This window comes from Pezoporus wallicus, unplaced genomic scaffold (assembly GCF_028554395.1).
Source record: "Pezoporus wallicus isolate ANWC-B61680 ecotype Strahan unplaced genomic scaffold, APGP_CSIRO_Pwel_v1 contig_5935, whole genome shotgun sequence".
Classification (NCBI taxonomy): Eukaryota; Metazoa; Chordata; class Aves; order Psittaciformes; family Psittacidae; genus Pezoporus; species Pezoporus wallicus.
The window spans coordinates 2056262-2064143 of NW_026637215.1; positions in this window are offsets into that span (position 1 = coordinate 2056262).

Consider the following 7882-nt stretch of genomic DNA (forward strand, 5'->3'; position numbering starts at 1 on the left):
AACTGAAGATATTTTAATCCTGTAAAGGTCATGTAAGTATCTGTGCTACGTCATGTATCACATTTGTAAAGGTGCCTCAGAATCTGTTCTGACCATGGCACCTAGACAGTTCTCCTGAAGCAAAGGAGAAGTGCCCAAAAGCACTTACCTCTTCAGGAGGATGGCATCATTCTGATTACACTGAGTGTTGGAAATGATCCTTTTTGTTCTTGCAGGGCTCCACTGGAGAGGTCATTCCCTAGTTAGTGTCTCCTGGGACAGTGGAGAGTAGTGCAATTAGATAACACAAACAGGCTAGAGCAACACAATTTCTAAGCGTGGCATCTTGCAGAGCTAGTGGAGACATTCTGATTCAGCTTTGGGGAGATACATGAAATCAGTTTCCACTAAAGTGACTTCTAAATGCTGAAATAAAAATTGGAACTTTTCCAGACTACCTTAGAAGGCCAGATAGACATCTGCTATTCCAATTATGGAATTCTTTAAAGCAGATGAAATAGCTTGCTTTCTTGGAAGTTTTCAGGAGAGCACATCACACAGATAAGAAAGTTGGTAGTGCTTCACCCATCTCTTTGAATGTACAGTCAAGCATCTTATAGTCAGTCTGTCATTTCAAATCCATTACAAGATCCCATTTTAAATCTAAATACAAGCTACACCTCAATAATGGGAGCTGAATCCCTTTGAAAAACACCCGCTCCCTCATCTTCTCTGCCTGTCCTTCCTGAAGAGCCTGTGTCCTTCCATTCCAACCCTCTCATAGGAATCAGAGAAGATAAGAGTTTTACTATGAAAAGTTTTGGGATGTGAACGTGTATTTAATAGCACTATCGGCTGAAAAATAGCTAATTTTAATTTCTTTCTGCCCTTTATAGAAGAGAAAGCTCTGTTGTTAGTAGTTGATGGGTAATGCTTTTCCAGCAGAACCCATAACCCTCTTCAGAGCTCATTTTCTTTTCCCAATCCAGCCTCTTGTTGTCAGGATTGTTTTGTTGGTGCAAGGGTTCGGTGGTGCGGATGAGAGGTGACTGCTGTTAGTGCAGGAGTAAAACATAGCGTCATGAAGGACAAACATCCTGACAGAGATCCCCTGCTGTGTGCATAGAGAAACACAGGAAAAAATGAATGCAGACCTTTTTAAAGTATAGAGGTCCCTAACAGAAACTGGGAAGTTTCTGTTTGGTTTTGGTTTTTTCCTAATGTTTGGTAGAAAAGACCTTAAATACTAGAACTGTCCAAAGAGGATGTCTTCCTCCTTTAGGAGCAGGCAGGTAGCAGATCAGGAAAGCCAATGTCTGTGTGCATGTAGCACATAGCAACGTGTCCCAGAAAATAGCCTTGTGCTAGACTTACCCAGTCCCTCATGCAGGGGAAACTAAAAGGGCTTCCCTGTGATACACTGCAGCCCAATCATTCTCTGATCATAGCTGGTGACTCGCTTGTGCTCAAAGATATGAGACTGAATTCAGCCAGAGATGGTTCCATTGCTGACACATTAAAACTTGCCAGTTGACTCTTATAATAGCATCTGCTCAGCTATGTCCTGTGGCTGTGACTGCCATAGGATCTTAGGCGCTGTGCAGTGCCTCTGCTGTATCTATTTTTATTCTTCTTTTTGATTCTTTTCCAGGCTTTTCAAGCTTTTCCCAAATGGAAGTTATCATTGCATTTTACCAGTGTTTATGTATTATTTTGGAACACTGATAATTTTTGCTAAATGGAATTGTTACACAGAATAGTAAAGTCTGTGCCTGCTGAAAACGATGGTTTGACAAAACCAGCCCACTTTTCTTGAATGACGTTCTGATGAAAGAAGTTCTAACACTGTTGAAAGGACATTTTCTTACAGAAATACCCTATTATTACTATTTATTGTAGCAGAAGAGGCCTAAATTTACGAATAAGGCAAGGGATCATGGGAGACTTAATATCTTTTATTAGACCAGATGATGCATCTGGAAAGGAGTCAAAGACTGCTTCAGACCTGGAGCAGGAGCTGCATGGCCCCAGACCTGACTTGTTTACCAATAGCAGCAGCTGGTATGATAAAATTCATTGCTGTTCATTCCAAAGCTTGCCTAGATTTTATTTCACAGCTAGCAATAGCTTGCTGGCTTGAATTTTGCCATTTTTAGTTGAACTAGAAGAGAATAGGCATTTTAAAAAAGCCAAATTCAAAATATGATTTTCAAAATGTGAGGATTTTGTTCCATGTAGAATTAGAGCTGAAGTTCTGCAATCTCATTATCCTTCAGAGGAGGGAATAAAAGTCCTGCTCCTTTCACCTCATTACCCGATTTCTTAGTGGGAGAATTCCAAAACTGTCTTTGATGTACCTTTACCGGAAAGCAGGTTCACACTAATGGTCCAGGCTATAGAAACCAGTACTAGCTCTGTTCAAAGAGCCCAGTCGTACAGCACGGAGATGGGATAACCCTCTTTCTCCTGGAAGGAATGTTCCTACTCAGGGTGATCAGAGTGGCCCCAAATGAGAGCTAGGAAAAGCAAAGTGGACAGTTAGGCCACACAGTCTGTTACAGAGGCACCAGGTAAGACCTTTAAAAAAAGTGACCCAAGTTCCTGTGCAATGTTGTTCCCCTATCATTGTTGTTACACAAAGTCAGTCTGACCCTTTGATGGAGAGTTTCAAGATGAAAGACAGTTAGAGAAGTTTTAACAAAAAAATATGTAGCAGGCCTGGCTGTTTAGTTCAGTAATGCTTTCTTAAACATGCCACTTAATGAGAGACTTTGCTGACACTTCGTTGTGTAATGGAGTCGTAATGCAGTAGTGGGATGCTGTGTTTGAAATAGAGATGCTGCATGGTAATGAAAGGATGCTTTTGCCATGGTAGGGGGCTGTTTATGTAGTGGTGGGATGAGAGAGACCCTATTTGCTTAGTGGCAGCAGGGTGCTGCTTGTGTAGTGATACAAGTGCTTTGGCAATGGAGGGGATAGCAGAGCGCCGGCAAGATTTGAGCAGCTCCAGCTGCCAAGTGACTTTGTTGTTCTTCTCATTCTTTTCACAGAGGCATGGAGAGAAACAGCCTAACCTTTTGTTCCACTTGCATTTTTTACATTTTATGTTGCTTTGGATTATGTTTAACAAACTACTGACATCTGGAGTCACAGCAGTCCTTGGCCCTGAAGCACTGTTTCCATTACAGCTTAGACCCCCTTCTTTGCCTTTTTATTTGCACAATAATGCAACACCCTAATTCTGCATCCCTCTGTGCAATAGCTCAGTCTCATGAAACCACAGTCACTTTATGTTCTTCTCAGTCCTCCAGTTCTTTCATTTATTTTGCCATTTGCATAAGGGGTAGATGTCTTACCGTTATCAAGTGGTATCTGTATTTTCAAGAACTTAATTTAGAAATTACTGTAATGTATATAACTGGGCAGACGAGAACCCCAAGAAAGAGATTTCTATTTTGACTATTTTGGTGTGGTCTTATCCCATTCCTTAGTCTTGATACAGGAAATTGTGTAACCTTGTGCTGCACAGACTGGGAAACTAAGGCACTGAGGAATTAAGAAGACATGCCCAAGTCTGCAGCAGAGTCCCTGTGTCTTAGTTTTTGTTCAGATCCTTATCCATAGACATACTCCTTTCCCAGGGACACCATGCCACATTTGAGTTCTGCTTTGATAGGAGTGACAGAATCAGCATATCCTTACATGAGTTCTCTAGCAAATGTAATATCAACCCTTTCTTGTTAGCCCCATGCTTACAAATCTGTGGGTCTGAGATCCAAAGGCCCAAGAAAAGCCTGCTTTTTGTGCATGACACAGAAGTCTTCCTTCATTTCCCTTTTAACTCTCAGAGTGTAAAAATAGATGGTTCAAATAAGAGGAAAGTGAGAAAAGGAGTTCTGCTAAATGAGAAGACATTAAATTCTGGTTCTTGGGGTTCTCCTCCTCTTTGAAATGGTGTTATACAGAGAAGGATTTGGCCATTAATTGAAGAGACTTAATTAGTTCTACCTCTTAATTCCCCTGGAAGCAGTAGGTCTCTGTACCCTTGACATTTGCATAGACTGATGCACCCCATCTTCATCCCTTGCAGGTAGCAAGGGATCCAGCATTTTGTCTTCCCTCAATTCTAACATCAGGAGCTCTGTGGGACTCATGAACACGCAGACTTTACAACACAAAGTAAACTACATCTATTCTAAATACGTGTCAGAAGTGCAGAAGTTAGACAATATAACTCTCCAGGCTGGAACTGGAGACAGTCAGCCAGAGTAAGCTAGGGCAGACGAGAGTAAAGATCAAATATACCTCAAAGTAATGCACCTAGCACATAGCTCTTGCATCCAGCCAGTAGCACTGAGGATACAGATCACTTCAAAGGACAAACCAGTACATATGTTCCCACAAAAACACAACTAATGAAGACTCACAGTTTCTTTCTTTTTCTGCTTCTTGCTTTCCTTACAGCTGCATTTTGTAAGGAGTTCTCAATTCATTTTTGCCACTTGCAATATGTTCTCCCAAATAGAATCACGGAATCGTTTAGGTTGGAAAATACCCTTAAGATCATCAAGCCCAACCATAAACCTGACACTGCCAAGTCCACCACTAAACTGTGTCCCCAGGCACCACATCTACATGTCTTTTAAATACCTTGAGGGATGGTGACTCCACCACTGCCCTGGGCAACCTGTTCCAGTGCTTGACAATGCTTCAGTGAAGAAATTTTCCCTAATCTCCAGTCTAAACCTCCCCTGGCACAACTTGAGACCATGTCCTCTTTTCCTATTTGCTTGTAACTTGAGAGAAGGGACTGACCCCACCCCACCGACCTCCATCCTTTTGTCAGGCAATTGTAGAGAGCGCCCAGGTCCCCCTGAGCCTTCTCTTCTCCAGACTAAACCCCCAGGTCCCTCAGCTGTTCCTCATCACACTTGTGCTCCAGGCTCTGCATCAGCTCCATTGCCCTTCTCTGGACCTGCTCCAGTAACTCAATGTCTCTTGTAGCGAGGGGCGCAAAGCTGAACACAGGATTTAAGGCACAGCCTCACCAGAACAGAGTACAGTGATGCTGGCAGTGGCACCATGGCCTTGAGAAGAACTTGGTTTTTAATCTAGCAGACCATGAAATAATACGAATCGACTGATAAAATCTGAAACTGCATGTGAAATTATCATAATAGTCCCTCTGGTCCTAGCCATTTAACAGGATTCCCTGATCAGTGACAAGAATGTAATGCAGCAGGATTCTCACCTTTGCTTGGTGGAATGAAAGGTCTAAAAATACCTGCTGGCCTCACTACCTAAGAAACTGTGCTCTTCCCTGCCTATTCCATGAGAAAACAAGGAGAGGAAAAGAATGCTTATTTAAGTACATTTTCAAAATGGGTGATACCTTTTGAGGTTTACCATATTTCATTTTTTTTTTAGCAGAAGAATACCCTTAAATAGAAACTATTGTTCCACTGCTTTTCTTTTATATTGTATTTTGGGCTTTTGCCATTCTTTTTCTGTTTGGAAGCATCACCCTCTTTTCCCTCCCTAATGAAATTCAGGTGAGCAAAAAGCAGTTCATTGCTCTCCGGCAGATAAAGAGCTGCTTTCTTTTTCACAAATATGCTAAGGTTTTATGTGCAGAATTTCGCTCCCAAACTGGTAGTGACAGAAATTAAACCACAAATGTAGTTGAAAACACTCTGCCAATGGAGAGAATATATTGTAATCTTGGTCCAGTTTTGAGTCTATTGGTTCAGATCTGTCCATAACACAGGTTTGCCAGACAGATGTACCCACATCTGATCATTTGTGTGTGCAGAAACACAATGAACAACTCCGGGCTGGATTAGCGGTCCTTCCTTTACTAACTCAAACAACAACTGCAAAGCAAAATTTTCCCTAATTGTCGTTTGGAATTGTTCTGGAATTGCATCTTCTAAGTGTTCATTTTTGGTTTGAGGTAAAAATCTTCCCTGATTTTGTAGGCTGATGGGTTCCAAGCATTTTTCCTGAGATAATGACAGATGGCAAACAAATGAGGGGTAAACTAACCTGCTAAATAACACGAGATGAAATTTAGCATTTAAATTCCCATCTGGAATGCCTTTCCACTTAAATAGTCTTCTGGGGTCTGGGTGTGGATTTACTCTAAGTGCTGCACATTGTTGAGCCTGTTAATGTCATTTTGAGGTGCTGGCAATAGGCTGAGGCCACACACGGCTGCTCAACTGATAGCAAAACCTCAGGGACCACAGAAGGTAGCAATTACATCCCCTCACAGGGTGCTCATTGCTTGGGGCTTTTAGAAATCCTCATTGCAGAAAGCAGCAAAGCACACTGCTGCACAGCCATTTCTTCAACAGTCACCCCAATTTTGTGATCATCTCCTGATTTCAGCACACCATGGAATTTTATGACTTACTATTCCCTTTTCCTTTCCTGTGAGCAATTTAGATACACTTTAAAATAACACAAACTCTGCTTATTTTTCTCATAAATCCATTATGCTCTATGCTAACCCAGTCAACATTTATATTGACATAAGCACTTTGCTCCAAATGGCTTCATGGAAATCATAAATAAATGGCCAACACACACACACTGCTGATACCAATAGTAACATGCAAAAAACCCAATCCAACCCAAACCCCACTTTGAAAAGGAAATGCAGAGTATTTACAAATACAGTGATTCGAAGTATCATAATCTGACAACCTCTCAATCAATACTAATACCTAGGGCTTTATTTCTGTAGGTTTCAAACTTTTCAATAATGTTTTCTCTCTCAAAATCCTATTTATGTGCAGTACTTTCCTTTTGGTAATGCACTATGTTCAGACTTATTCCTCCTATTGTTTTTCCCATAACTGGTAGCATTTCCTAAGCTATATGCAGGCATCAGAATTGACTCTTTGGGAAGAAATCGCAGTACACTGTATTTAACATGCACACATGCAGCAGGAACACTCGTATGCATAATCATGGCTCACTAGTGCCTGTCTTAGCCAGATGTTTTGAAGTAACAAACAGTAAGCTTAGTGGACTAAAATCCATTTAGCATTATCCACTAGCAAAGAACCCAAATCCACTAGCACTTAGCTTAAAAAAAGTGGTTTAATTCCTGATATGGTTTTAATTAGGTTGGACTTGGCATTGTGCTTACACTTTGGATTTACTGAGGGAGACACTTGCACGGTGTCCTCTGCCATGTTTTGAACAGAAAGTAGTTCGTATTAGCCCAAACATGTATGCTAGGAACATTGTATCTACATTAAATTATAAACCCACAAAGTTCTTCACGGTCAAGTCTTTCAGCTTTTGAAATATAATTTAGTAATTGGTTTGATATCTAAGATCTTACCATTAGGATCGCATGATCAGTCCGCATGATAGACATAAAAGTGGTACTGTTATTGACATGGTTTTGACATAGCTATACCTTCATTTAGGTATTCTATATATGTATTTTCCTCATCCTTGGACATTTTTGAAGGTCTGTGTGACTGCTATGCTCTCCTTCAGTGTTTAGGCAACAGGTACCAATGAGAATGCTTTCACTAGAGTCTGATTTGCCGAGGAGCACACCTCTGAGAGCCCTCCTGTCTCATACATGACTGTCGCTGAGAAGAGATGACAATTTATATGCATCCCTTGCTTCATTCTAGGACTAGTGAAGGGTGTCACACTTCCAGCTCCTCATTCTGATGTCTGGTTTTCACTAGTTTAAGGCTGTCTTTAGTTATTCTGTTTATAGTTTATACACACACTCCCAGCTCCTCTCCCTCAGATGCTGTTTCCCACACAGCAGCTGGTGAAGGACACAGCTGTATTGTCTTTATGAGAACAGAGAATTCCCTAGGGCCAAATCTTTCCCACATTGACTATTAAAGCAAAGCCTTATCTTCAGGCT